This window comes from Aphelocoma coerulescens, unplaced genomic scaffold (genome assembly GCF_041296385.1).
Source record: "Aphelocoma coerulescens isolate FSJ_1873_10779 unplaced genomic scaffold, UR_Acoe_1.0 HiC_scaffold_77, whole genome shotgun sequence".
Lineage (NCBI taxonomy): Eukaryota > Metazoa > Chordata > Aves > Passeriformes > Corvidae > Aphelocoma > Aphelocoma coerulescens.
Window position 1 is genome coordinate 1,448,448 of NW_027184063.1, and position 19,168 is coordinate 1,467,615.

General features: G+C 55.0%; 1 pseudogene; it reads left to right on the forward strand.

The window, feature by feature from the left end:
• LOC138102480 (zinc finger protein 850-like) overlaps window positions 1-19,168 on the forward strand; it is a 289,839-nt pseudogene that overhangs the window by 27,249 nt on the left and 243,422 nt on the right.

Below are 19,168 nucleotides of genomic sequence, written 5' to 3' on the forward strand. Positions count from 1 at the left end.
TTTACCCAGACTGGCTCCGCTGTGAAACCCCCACCCCGGGAAGGCCACACACACAGGGGACAGTGTCACACTCGCCCCTCCCCAGGGGAGGTCTCTGTCCCTGTCACTCCCTTGCTCTCCCCCCTCTTCTCTTTCACAGGCTGGGCCCTTTGCCAAATGTGAGAATCATTTTTCTCTTCATCCCTGTCACCTCTGTGACAGCTACACAGAGTTTATCCTTCCTTTAAATCATCTGTATTGGGCCGAACTTTCACTTTTCTTTTACAGGAACCTGCCAGCAGCTGAGCCGGAGCTGTGCGGGAACCACTGGACCTTTGAATTGTCACCATATCTGCTTGTGCTGTCGGTTCATTCATGGTTGGGGTTTGTTTGTGTTTTCATCACAAGTGACTTGTGGGAAGAGCAAACATTCCTCCAAGCATTTTCGGTAGAGTTAAGTTTGATTTCTGCCAAGTTTATTTTGTCCGGTGCCCAGGGGATGCTCAAGGGGTCTCTGTGCCTCTCTCCCTGGGGGATGCTGGGGAGGGGCTTGGTGGGGTTGTCCCTGTCCCTCTCACTCCAGGGCATTCCCAAGGCAGTTTCCCTGTCCCTTTCAGCCTTGGGGATGCTCGGGCATCTCCATCCCTCTTGCCCCAGGGAATGCTTGTGCGGGACTGGGGACCAAGGGCTCTGTGTCCCTCACACTTCTCAGTGTGCTCAGGGGCTCTCCAACCTTCTCATACCTGGGGAGGCCGGGGGGGTCTCTGTCCCTCTCACCCCTGGGGTGACCCTGCCCAAGCACCATCGGGGTGAGAGCGACAGAGACACCCCAAAATCCCTCACAAGCACCACCCGAGAATGCCAAGGGGAGAAGGAGAGAGACCCTCACCAGGCACTGAGTGGGGTGAGAGGGACAGAGACCATCCCCACCCCCGAATCATTCCCAGACAAGAGAAGATTGGAGACCCCCGCCTTTCAGGGCCGAGGGCGCGGAGCTCTGCTCGGCTCTGTCTTCTCCGCTCGGCTCTCACCCCTGCACTCTGCCCACTCCACTCCGCTCACCCCGCTCCTGTCTCTCCGCTCTGCTCCTCTCTCCCCGCTCCTCTGTGCCGCAGCAGCACCAGATCCCGCACTAAACAACAGCCCCCGATCGCCTCTTTATTTGGGCATGGGAGCCCCGCCCCCCCCATGGCAGCAGCCAATGGATGTCGAGGGACAAATAATGAGGGGCGGAGCAAAGAACATGAGAAAGAAACATGGTTGGTCGAGAGGGCACAGGTTCTAAAAGGGATGGGGTGGGCGTGGCTTCAGGCAGGGGCGGGGCCAGGAATGGGGTTGGGGAGGGGTTGCTGTGAAACCGGGATTTGGGCTGGATTAGGCTGGGATTGGGGCTGAGAGGGGGCTGGGGGCAGGGGGCAGGGCTGAGGGTGGGCTTAGAGCTGGGACTGGGGTCAGGGCTAAAGGTGTGTAGTGGTTTGGTCCAAAATACTCATTACTGTTTACCCTCTGTGAGATAAGAATTAGGAGAAAAGCAGAGCAGGCACCAAACTTGAAAGAATATAAAGAAGTTTATTAACTGACCTAAAAGAAGAAAAAACTCATACCACACCTTATGAACACTTCTCTTCCCCCCCACACCTTTCTCCCTTCTTCCTCTGACAGTGTAAAAAGACAACCCTTGAGATGTTCAGTCTGTTTACCACTTCCATAATAACCTTGTTCAGTCCATTTAGGAAGAGGAGTCTCTCTTGCCCATGCTATGAAAACATTATCACAACGAGACAGCTGCCCAGGTTGGTTCTCTGCTCGCATCATGTGAGAGTCCCCTCCCACAACCTGCAGCTTTTCCCACAACTGCCTTTGAGGGTCCAGTCTTGAGCTACTGGGGTGCAATTTTAAGGTTGAGCCGTCCAGAAACAGAAGTTCTCTTCACCCATCTCTGGGAGCATTTCATCTCTAAGAACAGAGGCCCTTCTCCTTCCCTGGGAGCAAAGGGTCTTCCTCATCTTCATCTCTAGGACTATCTCTGGGAGCATCTCTAGGAACTGAGGTCTTTTCCTTTTCCATTTGGAGCAAAAGTCTTCATCGCTTCCATCTCTCCCTGTCCAAACTTCTCATTAATTTACAGCTGCTTCAGCATCTGCCTATCTCAGCGCAGCTGCTTTTGCTCTCAAGCACAAGTTGAACGCTCCATCCCCCATGCCTTCACGAAATTACAACGGGTACTCTGATACATCATAGCTTTCCAACAGAATTTCAGCTTCAAGCATCTCCTCTTTCTCTTCCCACAGGTTTTCAGCTCTTCACAGCACTAAAAGGGTTAATGTCACCCAGGCCTTACAGCTGGAATGTCAGTTATCGCTGTTGCTCACATGATCTTTGCCAGACAGCAGGGCAGCTTCAGCTGAATCTTGGCCACACTGGAGAGGGGGAGCGCGTCTGCACAGGGCAGGGCTGTGGGGGGGTTCCGTGGGTGGAACGGGGCCCATTCTGCTTCAGGATGGCCGTGGCCGCACCTGGCGTGGCCCGAGCAAGGCATGGGCCAGGCCTGCCGGACCCTGCACGGGGCCTGCAGCCACCTGTCCCAGTGCCAGAAACAAGAGAGGGCTCTGCCCGGGCTTTGTCTATTCTTACGTGTGGATCACAGAGGCGGTCACAATTTTAAGTGGTTTAAAGAATTGTCCATATTCAAACTGGCCAGCTGATAGGTTCTGTAAGGTCACAGAGGAAGCTGTAAGCACCCCTTTGCAAGAACATCACTCCCGAGACGATGCTTTGCTAACCCACGACAGGTGGGATTGGGTAGAGGGCTGGGGCTGGGATTGGGGCTGGATTGGGGCTGGGATTGGGATTAGCTCTAATAATGGTATGGGGTATGGGCTGCCGCTAGGGCTGAGTGTGGGCCAGAGCTAAATGTTGGACTGGATTGTGGGCCAGGGCTGGTGTTGAGGCTGGAGTTAGGGCTAAATTTGGCACTGGGGTTGGGGCTAGAGTTGGAATTGGGGCTGGGTTTGGAGTAAGGGCTAAACGTGGGATTTGGGATAAGGCTGGAGCAGGGGCAGGGGCTGGAATTGCAGCCAGGATTGCAGCTCGGGCTAAAGGTGGGATTTGGTTTGGGGGTGGGGGTTTAGGAAGGGGCCTGGATTGGGTCAGGGGTTGGAGTTAGGGCTGAGATTTGGATCAGAGCTGGGATTGGGGTTAAGGCTAAACGTGGGATTGGCTTTAGGGCCGGGGTTGGGATTGGGTCTAGGACTAGAGGAGTCTGGGACTTGGATGAGATTAAACACAGGACTTTGAGTTTGTCTAAATGTGGAGTGAGATTGAGATCAGGATCAGGGTAAGGATTGGGACTGAGCGGACGCAGAGTGGGACAGCTGAGGTGTAACTGCAGGATGTCCCTGGAACCATTCCAGCCCTCCTCAGGCACCTCCAAACATGGGGGCAGCTGGCTGGTCCAAGATCCAGGTGCTGCCACGCTGCCCCTCCATTCCACACGAGCATTCCAGGAAGGCAGCCCTGAATGTGACCCTTGGGGGTCTGAGGTCAGCCTTCACATCCCTGTGGGAGAAGAGACAGAGAGGACGAGAGACTTTCCCCCTCTTATTCCTGTGGAAGGGTGAACCCCAGCTGCCCTTTTCTTCTGCTGCCTCCTCATCTCCTCGGCTGAGGATGTCAAACTCCCCAGGAGCAGGAAGAAGCCCATTCCGGGTTTCCTTGTGTCTGCAGCCTGGAACATCCACTCCCAGCAGAGCACTTTGTGAAAGCCCTGCTGAATGACAGCAGGAGGAGGTTTGTGAGAAAGGCAGGAAATTGTATTTTGATAGGAAATCACAATTCCAAATTATTTCTTTCTGTCTCATTTATTTTCAGTCAGTTCTGGTCTGGTTTCCAGAGTGCCACCTTCTCAGCTGATTGTATTTGTGTTCTCCTTCCTCTTCTGCCTTTCTTTGCCTGCTCTGTTTGTCTCTCAGTGTCTCTCTGGAGCCAGGGCAGCTCCCACCAAAGGCCCTCCCCTGATTTTGTTCCCAATCCACCAGCTAAAACAACCATGGATGAGGTGATGAAGGCTGGCAGTGAAATGTCACTGGAAGATCTTGCTGCACTTGGCTTTTGGCTCCTTCCTGAGAGCTTTGCCTTCAAGGGCAGGAACATCTTCTCCTTGCTGGGAACTGGAATTCCAGATGCCTGGAGGTTGTGCCATGGATGCCAGAGGGGCATTCCCGAGGCTCGCATGGTGCTGGTCCTGCCATGCCTCCCACAGGAGCTGGCAGGGCCAGGGGACAAGGTCCAGCAGCTGGGTGGGCTCCCAGAGCAGACAGCAAAGGCTGCTTTGCTGGACATTTCCCAGCACATTCCCAGCTGGAAGCAGAGGGAGGAAGGAAAGGGAAGCGAGTCCCTGCCAGAAGCCCGGAAGGATTGGGGTGGGAAGGGACCCTGCCCGTGGGTTAGTGGGCTGAAAGCCAAGTGGAGCAAGACCTTACAATGCCATCTCCCTGCCAGCCTGTGCTGCTGACAGGAGCAGGGTGCCACTTTAGCCCTCTGTGGGTGGGACCAAACTGTGCATTCCACTCCCCTTATCTCATTTTTGATGAGCTGTTCATGATGGGTCCTTTGCAGGAGCTGCCCAGTGCACCCCCGACCCCTCAGGCTGTGAGGAGCTGGCTGTTAAATGAGATAAGGAAGGAGAGGCAAACCCTGGGAGGCAGGGCAGTGTTTCTTTTTCTGCACACCAATGACTCAGCTGGGATAACTCCCTCTGGGGTAGCAGCAGCAGCACAGTCCCACCCAGCCTGAGGGCTCACCTCTGCTGATGGGCCATCATGGACTGAATGGCCCCAGCACAATTGGCAGCTGCAAGGACTGAGATCATCAGGGCTCCCAAAATATCCCATGACTCCCAGGATGACATCATTCCATTGTGAAACTGCCCACCCTGGGGGAGGGGCTGAGCATTCCCACCTGAACCTGAGCATATAAAATCTGGGTTTGGGGCCTTCTGGCAACGCTCAACAGATCCAGGGCAGGAGCAGAACTCCAACAGGACTGTGGCCACTGCTGTCGACAAGACTGCACCCATCACTTGGACAGGACAGTGTGTCTACCACTGCGACCAACAGGTTTTGTTTTCTTTCCTTTTGCTTTGCATGCAGCGGGACCAGGTGGTGCTCAGCACAGGAACTAAGCACCACCGTTCTGCTCTTGTCCCAGGGTGCCTGGTTATACTCAGCCTTTGTGGGTTACAGCTGTATCATGGTATTTCTTGTCATCTCTTTGGTGAATTGTAACTCCCACCTTCATCTCTCTTGGGGTAGAGCAGTGGGGTTCATTTCTCATGCCAGTTCAATCCAGCACGGTGTTTGAGAGGATTTTACAGTCATGATACGCCCGGTGACTTCTAGAGAAGGACTTGGGCAGGAGCAACCCCTGAGCAGACACATTCACGCCTTGTTTTTCCCTCCAAACCAGGATTTCCCACTCCCAAACCTTGGCCAGATGGAGGAGGAGGCTGTGAGAAAGAGGAAGATGCCCCGGGACACCCAGGCAGGTGAGGAGGAAGTCCCTGCCCCTTTCCCCCTCTCTCCTGCTCCATCTCCCAGCCCAGCATCACCCCCGGCTGCAGGACAGCCCCGCTGCCGATGCCGTCCTGCCGGGGATGGACTGGGTGGATCTCCTTCCCCTTCCCTGTGGCACAGAGGCAAATCCCATCCTCTCCTTGTCCTTCCTCCCCCAGACAAGGAGCTGAGGATGGAGCCCAGGGAGGACAAATCCCTGCGGCAACACCTGGTGGAAGAGGCCATTTTGAGCAGCTCCACAGCGCAGGAATCCAACGGGGAGGAAAAGCCCCAGAGATCCCACAGGAGGAGGGGCTGCAAACGCAGCCCAGGGAGCTGTGAGGAGGAAAGACCCACCCTGTGCCAGGAAGGTGGCCAGAGATCCAGTCAGAGCTCAAATCTGGTCATCCATGGGCAGTGTCACGCTAGGGAGAAACGCTACAAGTGCTTGGAATGTGCGAAGAGCTTCAGCTGGAGCACCAACCTGATCCACCACCAGATGATCCACATCGCAGAAAGGCCCTATGTGTGTGGGGAATGTGGGAAGAGCTTCAGCCAGAGCTCCTACCTAAACCGCCACCGCCAGGTCCACACCGGGGAACGGCCCTATGTGTGTGGGGAATGTGGGAAAAGCTTCAGCACGAGCTCCTACCTGATTCGCCACCAGATGATGCACACTAGGAAACGGCCCTTCAAGTGTGGCGAATGTGGGAAGAGGTTTCAGACCAGCTCAAGTCTCCTCCTGCACCAGCAGATTCACGAGGATTAGAGGCCCTTCCGCTGCCCTGACTGCGGGAAGGGCTTCAGGTACCAACTCCAACCTCACCAGGCACAAACGAATCCACACTGGGGAGAGGCCCTACAAGTGTCCTGAGTGCAGGAAGAGCTTCTCCAGGAGCTCTCACTTGACCACACACCAACAGTGTCACCAGTAAGGGAAGCCCTTCGAGTGCCCCGAGTGCGGGAAGAGCTTTGTGCACTGCTCCAACTTCATCTCGCAGCAGAGGATCCATGTGGGGTGATGCACAGTGACCCCCATTGGGCAGAGACCTGGTGACCTCTGTTCCAGATGATCCCCATTGTGGGGGGAGGATGTTTGGGAGATTTATTTCACTTCTCATTCTCGTGTTTTGATTTCATTGCTAATAAATGCAATCCCTGTCCCCAGACTGGGTCTGTTTTTCCGTGCTGGTGATCGGGGCAGGAGCTCTCCTGGTCCTTATCTCAGCTCCTGGGCCTTATCTCAGCCAACCAAAGAAGTCACTAAACAATTTTGAGCCACTCTGAGCTTTTCTCGCTGATGACTGCCCAGGTGCCAGGCAGATCTGCTGCACCCAGACCTCCCCACCGGGGCCCCCTCCGCTCCTCTGCCCCCCGGGAGCAGAATCAAGGGAGAGAGGGGAGGTTTCAGCACCTGCCCAGAGCTGGGGATGGGGCAGCTGAGGCCATACTGGTGGCACTGGTGGTGCTGGGAGCCCCCTGGCCACAGGCATGGAGCTCTCAGGTGAGCTGAGAGGGGGTGGGAAGAGGAGTCGAGGTATGGTGGGAAAGGTGGGGAGAGGAGGGAAAATGGGTGTGTGGGACCCATAAAATGAGTAGGAGGGGGAGTGGGACCCCCTAAAGACAGAATGGGAAGGGGGATGAGGACTGGGGGATGATGGGAGAGGCATGGGAAAGCTTAGAAATTGGGGATTGGGAAGGGTGGGATCCCAAAAGTGGGCAGGACGGGGGTGGGTATTACAAGAATTGTGTGAAAAGGGTTGGGAAAGGGTTAAAAGTGGGGACTGGGACCCCCAAACTGATGGGGGCAGGGGCTGGCAGCTGGGGATTAATGGGAAAGGAGGGGAGAAAACAGAAAAAGGGTGGAAATGAGGGTGGGACTGCGGGAAGGAAGGTCCCATGGCGGCCATGGAGCAAGGGGTTGTGGAGTGGGGATCTGGGGTGGCCCCCTGAGCTCTTGGCTTGCTGTGGGGTGCTGGGGCTGCTGGGGGGGCACCCCCTCACCTGTGTCCTGCATAGACAGGGGTCTTCCAGCACATGGTAAAGTCCAACTGTTGTTTCATTAATGGTACAGACCAGGCGGGGTTTGTGGTGAGGTTCAGCTGCAACCTGGAGCAGCTCCTGCACTTGGACAGCAATGTGGGGCACTGCGTGGGGGACACGCTGTATGGGGAGAAACAGGCCCGCTACTGGAACACTGTCCTGGGGTGATGTTATGAGGCTGCTTTATTCCTTAACCCTCCGCTCAATGCCCAAGGACGCTGTGTCTTTAGGATGGACCTGGGGGTGGGGCCGGAGCCACGGGACGTGAGTGAGGGTCAGTTCAATGGCTAGAGCCCAACGGCTCAGGGGCTCCGGGGTGTGGCAGGGCCTGGGAGGGAGTGAGCTGGGAGCGCTGTGCAGCTCCTTGGGTTTTTGGTGTTCTGGAAGAAGGTTCTGTTGGGTTTTCTTGTTCTTTCTCCCTTCCCTCCCCCTTGCCTCACTCCCTTCCCATCCCTTCCCTCCAGTCCAGGGAGCCTGAGAGTTGGCCCCGGTGAGCCCGCGGGGTGGCCCCAGCTGCTCAGAGCCCATGTGTCTGTTCCCTCTCCAGGAATTTGTTGTATTTCGAGGTTTATTTCCCCTGTTCTACCCTGCTTTGTTTGGTGTTAATAAAGAGTTTGGGGTTTTTTCCCACTTTACGTTCTTGTGACCCACTTGTCTTACTGGTGGAGGAAAAGGGGAGGTCCTTTTCCCTTTGGAGGAGACACTCATTCCAGAGTGCTTCCTCCTGAAGTCTTGTCTCCAAAACCGAGACATAAATTTGGCCCCCAACGTAAGGGTCACGTGGAATTGGGGAAAAAAAAATTGAAATCATTTTGGTTTGACTCACTTTTGTATTGAGGTACAGCAGTAAGACTGTCCAGAGACTGAGAGCTTCAGGGCCCCTTGTCATCCCTTGGTCAATACTTAGATCAAGTGACAGGGACCCCAAATGCCTCGCTTCAGTGCCATCCAGAATTGTACCATTGCCTGCAGTGTCCCAGATTTGGACCATCCAACTTAATATAGTTTCATCAGGCCGTTGGGAGTAATCCTTCCTCAGGGTATGAAGGCCCTCTATGGACAGGGACTCGGTAATGATTTCAGGTTCCACTTGCTCTGCTGGCTGTGAAGGTCCTGGCTGCCCATCATCATCCAGCGGGCAAATGGATTTGGCTTTGTGTTTCTTTCTCTGGACAGGGGCAATTGTTGTTGGTTTAGGCTCCCCATCTGCTTTAGCTGCAGCTGGAGTGATTGGGGTGTCTGCTGCCTTATTCTCCTGCCCCTCTGGCTGTATCTTCTGCCCTACAGAATCCAGCAGCGTGCGGTTAGCATTAGCCAGGACCCAGCACATGGCAATGAGCTTTTCCTTTTCATCAGTGTTGTTATTGCAGTTTTCCTTCAGATACTTCCCCACCTCAGCTGGATTCTGAATTTGTTCAGGGGGGAAGTTCCAGGCTCCTGGGTCAGAAAAGTGCTTCAGGGTCAGGCCTATGTCCTCCCATACCCCACAGCAGTTAGGATTTTCTGCAACTGGGGCAGGTGTCTGGGCCACCCCTCTGGAAATCTCAGCCCTTATTTTAGACAAGCTGGAGACCACATAGAGAAACCCTGCTAGATAACATAACAAGGAGGTGGCATCTTTGACATCCAGGGGAAACTGGACACTTTCAAAAGGTGACGTGCCAGATCTGAAGGGGAAGAAGGAGATGAAGGGCTGGGAGTTATCATCCCCTGCTTTTCCCCTAACAAGCTGGGTGCAATTGCTAATACATTCCAAAAGGAAGCTACCAAGGCCAGAATGGGAAAACAACATGACATACACCTTCTCCATGGCTTCCATTACTCCAGCAAAACTTCGATGAATCACTGGCACCAGGCATATTAAAATGGCAGTGCTGATTCTTATTCCTGACTTATAAAAGTGTAAGCCAGGGACCCGACTGCCCATAGCTGTGGACATGTACTTATGGCTAGCTTCCACAGAAAAATTATTAAATCAAACAGCATGGTCTTACTGCTGTACCTCAATACAAAAGTGATTCAAACCAAAATGGTTTTGATTTTTTTCCCCCAATTCCATGTGCCCCTTAAGTTGGGTGCCAAATTTATGTCTTGGTTTTGGAGACAAGATTTCAGGAGGAAACACTCTGGAATGAGTGTCTCCTCCAAAGGGAAAAGGACCTCCCCTTTTCCTCCACCAGTAAGACAAGTGGGTCACAAGAACGTAAAGTGGGAAAAAACCCCGAACTCTTTATTAACACCAAACAAAGCAGGGTAGAACAGGGGAAATAAACCACGAAATAAAACAAATTCCCAGAGAAGGAAAAGACACACGGGCTTGAACCAGCCGGGGCCACCCCGCGGGCCCACCGGGGCCAACTCGCAGGCTCCGTGGACCAGAGGGAAGGGAGGCAGTGAGGAAGGGGGGAGGGAAGGGAAAAAGAACAAGAAAAACCAACAGAACCTTCTTCCACCTAGCTGGAACGCCAAAAAACCCACGGAGCCGCACAACGCTCCCGGCGCACTCCCTCCAAGGCCCTGTCGAGACCCAGGAGCCCCTGAGGCGCTGAGCTCTAGCCATTGAACTAACCCTCACCCGGGTACCGTGGTTTTGGCCCCACCCCCGGGTCCATCCTAAAGACACAGCATCCTTGGGCATTGAGCGGAGGGTTAAGGAATAAAGCAGCCTCATAACATCACCCCAGGACAGTGTTCCAGTAGCGGGCCTGTTTCTCCCCATACAGCGTGTCCCCCACGCAGTGCCCCACATTGCTGTCCAAGTGCAGGAGATGCTCCAGATTGTAGCTGAACCTCACCATGAACCTCACCTGTTTGGTACCATTAATGAAGCAATACTCAAATTTTACCACGTGCTGGAAGAGCTCTGTGCATGCAGGACACAGGTCAGGGGGTGCCCCCCCAGCAGCCCCCAGCACCCCACAGCAAGCCAAGAGCTCAGGGGGCCACCCCAGATCCCCACTCCACAACCCCTTGCTCCACGGCTGCCATGGGACCTTCCTTCCCGCAGTCCCACCCTCATTTCCACCCTTTTTCTCTTTTCTCCCCTCCTTTCCCATCAATCCCCAGCTGCCAGCCCCTGCCCCCATCAGTTTGGGGGTCCCAGTCCCCCCTTTTAACCCTTTCCCAACCCTTTCACACAATCCTCCCAATCCCTGGCCCCCGCCTGCTCAGTTTTGCGATCCCACCCTTCCCAATCCCCAATTTCTAAGCTCTCCCACACCTCTCCCATCGTCCTTTTTAGCGGGGGGGAGGTCCCAGGTGCAGGGGAACCAGCTGGAGACACGAACACCAATATGATTTGAGCATCGTGCTCCAGTTTTATTGTTTACTTACACCAAGTTATACTTTGCAAAGGTCACGCCCCTTTCCCATGAGAAAGCCTCTAAGCAGTGGGGGAGCTGACCAGTGTATACCCTTTGCCAAGGCTGTTCAAGGCTGCCGGCTAGCAGGCGCCTTGCAAGCCTATCTTCAGCCTGAGGCCCCATCAGGGTTGCTTCTGCAACAACCCTGGGGTGCCCAAGCTCTCCTGGGGTATCATATGCCCCCATTCCACAAGGAATTCCTCTACATATCCTTTGTTTACTTTTTGGGCAATCCAGGCCTGGTCGATTATTTTTCGCAGCCCCACTTTAAGGCAAGAAAAAATACACCCAAGTACTATTAAGCCTAATCTAACTACAAATAGCAATTGGCAGCCTTTTACTTCTAAGGTACGCAGCCATCCGGTGATACTCAGACCCTTAAGCCCATTTCCAATAGGGTTGTCATTCTCCCAAAGCTTGTGCAGGCCCCTCTGGAGGTCAGAGACGTGCTTGTGAATTGAGACAGAGTGGTCAGAAAGATTCATACAGCACATTCTCTGGAACTTTTCATTGCTGCGGCCGTGAGCTAGTAGTAGAAAATCAATGGCTGCTTGATTTTGTAATACTGCATGTCTAACACTAGTAACATCTGTGCTTAGCTCATTAAGCATCTGCAAAGTTATGTTTAGCTCATCCCTCACCCAGCAAGCAAGTTTATGCAAAATAGCGTCAGCCTTGGCTGCTGAAGCACCAGGTACAAACATAGATGCTTGCCAAATTATACTACGATTCCAAAAGACGGGATCTTCATTCCTTTTATGTTTGAGCTCATGGATTGAACGCTGCACCTTGCTTTTAGTGCGGTGGGTGATATTTAAGAGTCGATGCAGGCCTGGATGGAACAGAGTGAGTTTCCCTAAGTAGCACGGTCCTCCATGTGGGCTGGCTGGAACCCCATTCCGCGCGCGGTCACCGCATATTAAGAACGTACCACTGGGGAGGCGTTTCAGGGCTTGACCCGCGAGGTTGATTCAGTTGTAAATTACTTCGGACTCGTGGTTTCTCAGAAACCAGTCTGCAAGAGGGTCGACAGTGGCCCAAAGGGGCCTATTAACATTTAATTGACGGGTAGTGGGAGGCTCGAATGTCATGTAACCATCCCCAGTTTGGTTTGTGGAACCCAGTAGATCTAACTCTTCTGGTGTTCCCATGGTGACATTGATGCTTATCAAGAATGCACCTTGCCAGCAGGCAGGCTGCTGCGCAGGCTTGAGTCCGGTCAGCCCTGAACACTTGCCATTGTTTGTGCCGTTCCCTATCAGGGAGCTGCTGTTTAGCATCCCTCGGAAGTCTTGCGGGTTAAAATGTGGGACCCCGATTAAACAGGTGCAAAATGGGTCCCCTGGCGTGGCCAGGCTCAGACACATGGAGCCTTGCCCCGTTAAATCAGCTAGGGTGACCCACATGTTTTGTCTCTTCTGGATTGCTGTCAACATTGCGCGGGACCCGGTTAGGATGCTTACGAGAAGCAAACCTCTCCGAATGTTTGCATTACAGACAACTCCACTCCATCTCCGTCACAATGGATCAGTCCTCGCCGTCAGGGCTGACGGAGGCGATGGCTGCACCTCCTCTCGCGGGAAGGGAGGGGCCGTAGGCGCTGTGCTCGGTTCTCCCGACGGGAACGTAGGAGTTCTGGTGGTTCACTTGACCGGTGGGTGCACAGGACGCCATGGTGCTGATGGTGTGGTTTCGCAAGCCTTAGACTCCAGCGCGTCCTGACGTGTAGGCAATTCAGCAAGCTTCTTGATTACTTCATGCATCATCTCTCGGTGGTTCTCCTCCTCTTGAGGCTGACCCCCGGCAGCCCTGGCTGGCTCTGGCTCTGTGGGTGACAAAGCCGTAGAGGCTGCTTCACCGTCGGACGATGATCCGCTGTCCGGCAGAGGGGGGTGGCGCGGTGCCATTTGCGGCCGGGAGCTAGGACTGCCCGTTTCTCCTCTGCTCCACCCCCAGGGTCGGGAGCCTGCGCTTCCACCTTTGCAGCCATGTTTCCCTCAGACTTTGGAGGGGTAACTTCACCTCGTCGGTACCATTAATGAAGCGACACTCGGACTTTACCACGTGCTGGAAGAGTCCTGTGTATGCAGGACACAGTTCAGGGGGTGGCCCCCAAGCAGCCCCCAGCACCCCACAGCAAGCCAAGAGCTCAGGGGGCCACCCCAGATCCCCACTCCACAACCCCTTGCTCCACAACCACGATGGGACATTCCTTCCCGCAGTCCCACCCTCATTTCCACCCTTTTCTGTTTTCTCCCCTCCTTTCCCATCAATCCCCAGCTGCCAGCCCCTGCCCCCATCAGTTTGGGGGTCCCAGTCCCCCCTTTTAACCCTTTCCCAACCCTTTTCACACAATCCTCCCAATCCCCGGTCCCCTCCTGCTCAGTTTTGAGATCCCACCCTTCCATTCCCCAATTACTAAGCTTTCCCACGCCTCTCCCATCATCCCCCAGTCCTCAGCCCCCTTCCCATTCTTGCTTTAGGGGGTCCCACTCCTTGGCTCACCTCAGAGCTCCATGCCTGTGGCCAGGGGGGCTCCCAGCACCACCAGTGCCACCAGTATGGCCGCAGATGCCCCATCCCCAGCTCTGGGCAGGTGCTGAAACCTCCCCTCTCCCTTAATTCTGCTCCCGGGGGGCACTGGGGGTGAGGGGGGCCCAGGTGGGGAGGTCTGGGTGCAGCAGATCGGCCTGGCACCTGGGCAGTCATCAGTGAGAAAAGCTCAGAGTGGCTAAAAATTGTTTAGTGACTTCTTTGGTTGGCTGAGGAAAGGCCCAGGAGCTGAGATAAGGACCAGGAGAGCTCCTGCCCTGACCACCAGCACGGAAAAACAGACCCAGTCTGGGGACAGGGATTGCATTTCTTAGCAATGAAATCAGAGCACGAGAATGAGAAGTGAAATAAATCTCCCAAACATCCTCCCCCCACAATGGGGATCATCTGGAACAGGGGTCACCAGGTCTCTGCCCAACGGGGGTCACTGTGCATCACCCGACATGGATCCTCTGCTGCGAGATGAAGTTGGAGCAGTGCACAAAGCTCTTCCTGCACTCGGGGCACTCACAGGGCTTCCCTTACTGGTGGCTCCGTTGGTGTCTGGTCAAGTGAGAGCTCCTGGAGAAGCTCTTCCCACACTTGGGACACTCGTAGGGCCTCTCCCCGCTGTGGATCTTCTGGTGGCGGAGGAGACTGGAGTTGTTGCTGAAGCTCTTCCCACACTCAGAACACTCGTAGGGCCTCTCCCCAGTGTGGATCTGCTGGTGGCAGCCAAGACTATAGCTATGGCTGAAGCTCTTCCCACACTCGGGACACTTGTAGGGCCTCTCGCCAGTGTGGATCCTCTGGTGGCAGCTAAGACTATGTCTCTGCCTGAAGCTCTTCCCACACTCAGGACACTCGTAGGGCCTCTCGCCGGTGTGGATGCGTTTGTGCCTGATGAGGTGGGAGTTGCGCTTGAAGCCCTTCCCGCAGTCGGGGCAGCGGAAGGGCCTCTCATCTGTGTGAATCCGCTGGTGCAGGAGGAGACTGGAGCTGGTCTGAAACGTCTTCCCACATTCGCCACACTCGTAGGGCCTCTCGCCAGTGTGGATCTTCTGGTGGTGAATCAGGCTGGAGCTCTGTCTGAAGCTCTTCCCACATTCCCCACACACATAGAGCCGTTCCCCAGTATGAATCAACCGGTGTTGGATCAGGTTGGAGCTCTGTCTGAAGCTCTGCCCACATTCCCCACACACGTAGGGGCGTTCCCCAGTATGAATCAACTGGTGGTGGATCAGGTCGGTGCTCTGGCTGAAGCTCTTCGCACATTCCAAGCACTTGTAGCCTTTCTCCCTAGCGTGACGCTGCTCATGGACCACCAAGTCTGAATGCTGGCTGGATCTCCAGCCACCTTCCCAGTGCAGGGTGGGTCTTTCCTCCTCACAACTCCCTGGGCTGCGTTTGCAGCCCCTCCTCCTGTGGGATCTCCGGTGGTTTTCCTCCCTGTTGGATTCCTGCACTGTGGAGCTGCTCAAAATGGCCTCTTCCACCAGGTGTTGCCGTGGGGATTTGTCCTCCCTGGGCTCCATCCTCAGCTCCTTGTCTGGGGGAGGAAGGACAAGGAGATGATGGGATTTGCCTCCGTGCACAGGGAAGGGGAAGGAGATCCCCCCGTCCGTCCCCGGCAGGACGGCATCGGCAGTGGGGTTGTCCTGCAGCCGGGGGTGATGCTGGGCTGGGAGATGGAGCAGGAGAGAGGGGGAAAGGAGCACTGACTTCCTCCTCACCTGCCTGGGTGTCCTGGGGCATCTTCCTCTTTCTCACAGCCTCTGCCTCCATCTGGCCAAGGTTTGGGAGTGGGAAATCCTGGTTTGGAGGGAAAAACAAGGTGTGAGAGTCTTGGCTTAGGGGTTGCTCCTGCCCAAGTCCTTCTCTAGAAGTCACCGGACGTATCATGACTGTAAAATCCTCTCAAACACCGTGCTGGTTTTAACTGGCACGAGAAATGAACCCCACTGATCTGCCCCAAGAGAGATGAAGGTGGGAGTTACAATTCACCAAAGAGATGACAAGAAATACCATGATACAGCTGTAACCCACAAAGGCTGAGTATAACCAGGCACCCTGGGACAAGAGCAGAACGGTGGTGGTTAGTTCCTGTGCTGAGCACCACCTGGTCCCGCTGCATGCAAAGCAAAAGGAAAGAAAACAAAACCTGTTGGTTGCAGTGGTAGACACACTGTCCTGTCCAAGTGATGGGTGCAGTCTTGTCGACAGCAGTGGCCACAGTCCTGTTGGTGTTCTGCTCCCACCCTGGATCTGCGGAGTGTAGCCAGAAGGCCTCAAACCCAGATTTTATATGCTCAGGTTCAGGTGGGAAATGCTCAGCCCCTCCCCCAGGGCAGGCAGTTTCACAATGGAATGATGTCATCCTGGGAGTCATGGGATATTTTGGGAGCCTTGATGGTCTCAGTCCTTGCAGCTGCCCATTGTGCTGGGGCCATTCAGTCCATGATGGCCCATCAGCAGAGGTGAGCCCTCAAGCTGGGTGGGACTGTGCTGCTGCTGCTACCCCGGAGGGAATTATCACAGCTGAGTCATTGGTGTGCAGAAAAAGAAACACTGCCCTGCCTCCCAGGGTTTGCCTCTCCTTCCTTATCTCATTTAACAGCCAGCTCCTCATAGCCTGAGGGGTTGGGGGTGCACTGGGCAGCTCCTGCAAACGACCCATCATGAACAGCTCATCAGAAATGAGCTAAGGGGAGTGGAATGCACAGTTTGGTCCCACCCACAGAGGGCTAAAGTGGCACCCTGCTCCTGTCAGCAGCACAGGCTGGCAGGGAGATGGCATTGTAAGGTCTTGCTCCACTTGCCTTTCAGCCCACTAACCCACGGGCAGGGTCCCTTCCCACCCCAATCCTTCTGGGCTTCTGGCAGGGTCACATTTAGAGCTGCCTTCCCAGAATGCTCGTGTGGAATGGAGGGGCAGCGTGGCAGCACCCGGATCTTGGACCACCCAGCTCCCCCCCCAAGTTTAGTTTCTCTGTCCCTCTCCTACCTGGGGAGTCCCGCGGGGGTGTCCAAGCCTCTCTTGTCTTGGAATGATTCCAGACTGGGGATGGTCTCTGTCCCTCTCACCCCACTCAGTGCTTGGTGAGGGTCTCTGTCCTTCTTCCCTTGGGATTCTCGGGAGGTGCTTGTGTGGGTTTGGGAGTGTCTGTGTCGCTCTCACCCCAATGGTGCTTGGGCAGGGTCACCCCAGGGACGAGAGGGACAGAGACTCCCCCGGCCTCCCCAGGTATGAGAAGGTTGGAGAGCCCCTGAGCACACTCAGCAGTGTGAGGGACACAGAGCCCTTGGTCCCCAGTCCCGCACAAGCATTCCCTAGGGCAAGAGGGATGGAGATGCCCGAGCATCCCCAAGGCTGAAAGGGACAGGGACACTGCCTTGGGAATGCCCTGGAGTGAGAGGGACAGGGACAACCCCACCAAGCCCCTCCCCAGCATCCCCCAGGGAGAGAGGCACAGAGATCCCTTGAGCATCCCCTGGGCACCGGACAAAATAAACTTGGCAGAAATCAAACTTAACTCTACCGAAAATGCTTGGAGGAATGTTTGCTCTTCCCACAAGTCATTTGTGATGAAAACGCAAACAAACCCCAACCATGAATGAACCAACAGCACAAGCAGTGATGGTGGCAATTCAAAGGTCCAGTGGTTCCTGCACAGCTCCAGCTCAGCTGCTGGCAGGTTCCTGTAAAAGAAAAGTGAAAGTTCGGCCCAATACAGATGATTTAAAGGAAGGATAAACTCTGTGTAGCTGTCACAGAGGTGACAGGTATAAACAGAAAAATGATTCTCACATTTGGCAAAGGCCACCAGCCTGTGAAAGAGAAAAGGGGGGAGTGCAAGGGAGTGACAGGGACAGAGACCTCCCCTGGGGAGGGGCGAGTGTGACACTGTCCCCTGTGTGTGTGGCCTTCCCGGGGTGGGGGTTTCACACCTGAGCCAGTCTGGGTAAGGGGGGTGGTGTTCACTCCCCCTGGGCTGGGGTTACCCCACATTCCCAAACTTTCCTCCTGCCCCTTGGTTGGGGGATGGGGGTGCAAACCTGGCCTCAGCAAATGGGGCTGGGGGCAGCGGCCTCCCCCAGCCAGGGGGCTCCCCCAGCCAGGGCTGATTTTCAGGACAGCTCTGGCCTTGGCTTTCTGGTGGATTCATTCTCCTCCCTCAGCCTTGTTTCCTTCTCCCTAGACCTGAGATCCCTGGCTAAGAGTCCCCCTTTCCCTGATCTCAAGGTCCCTTAGCTCAACTTGCAGCTCAAAGTTCCCCTCAGGAGGCACATTCAGGGACAGGGGGTGCTTGGGTGGTGGCAGCTCCTTTATACAGTTCTGCCAAAATGGGCAAAAAGCTCTTCCTGACAAAGTCTCAGCTGTGAACCACAACATTTCAGTCTCTCAGCAGCCCCCAGAGCATCCCCTGTGTTGCCAGATGGAAAATCCTCTGTGCCAGGTGGGCTCCCACAAGGCTCATTTCTCAAACCTGTCTTGGGGCTGAGTCAGGGATGCAGTATCCCATGATGGTTTGTGCTTAGCGAGTGGGAACCTTCTGTTCCCGTGGTGTTGTTTGTTCTGTTGTGCTCTCTGTATTTTATAGTAAAGAGCTGTTCCTCCTTTTCCTGCATTTTTTGCTTAAGAGCCCTATAATTTTGGAATTGGATGTAAGGGGATCATCAGGGCACTGCTGGGCTCCATGGAAGCAAGGGGCCAGTGTTATTCTGAGAGCCCCTGTGGATCCAAGGAGACCATTGTGCTCCTGCAGGTCCTCATGGAATCACAGGGTCCATTGTGACACTGCTGGAGCCAAGGACACTTTTGTGACAGTGAGGGGCCCATGGAAGCAAGGGAACCTGGAAAAGCTCTGGCTGGCTTGGCCTCCTGGTGGCCACCTGACAGCTCCAGCTGATCTTGGAATGTTGAGAGTCGCTTCTCATCTGCCCCTGGAGCTCTGGGGCTCTGTGCTTTCCTTCCTATGGAACAGATCTGTCCTTCTCCTCCAGGGGCCCATGGCCAAAATTGAGATTCCTCTTCCAAATTTCTGTGTATCCAAGGTCTGTTCCCAGATGAAACCTGCCAGGACAATCAGATCTGCCTGCCTTGGCCTCCCAGGGAACCCCTCTCCTCTGCCTTTGTGACACTGAAGTCTGTTTGGTGTCAGGCTGTTCCGCAGGCAATCCCGCTTCCTTCAGGGCTGCTGTTGCCCCTGTGCCCACTGCCCCCTGAAAGAACAGGCTGCTCTGTGGGGGAACAAATGCTGCTTCTCCTGGGGAAAGCCTCAGCGAGGGCTCAGTTTGACATTGGTCCTTGCGGTGACTGCAGGAAAGGGGCACCCCACCATGGGGCATTTCTTGGTCAGCTCCAGACATAAAGAGTGGGAAACTGTCTGAGACTCGGGTTGTGGCCTCGAAGACACCACTGTGGTTTGCAGGGATCTGCAGGGTGGCACGGCCCTGGCTGTGCCCCGGAGCGGTCAGTTTGGAGGTGGTGTTGGATTTGATGGGGACAAGGAGGACTCTGTGGGGCTGGGGGTGGCCTTGAGAGTCTCCATGGCACTGAGGGGGAGCTCCATAGATGTGAGTTGGTGTCTGGGGCTGAGGGGCCATAGGGGGTTGGAAGAGCTGTACCTGGCCAGGGGAATGTGTGTGAGGACAGCAGTGACCTCTCGGCCGGGGCTGCAGCCAGAGGTGCCCAGGGCT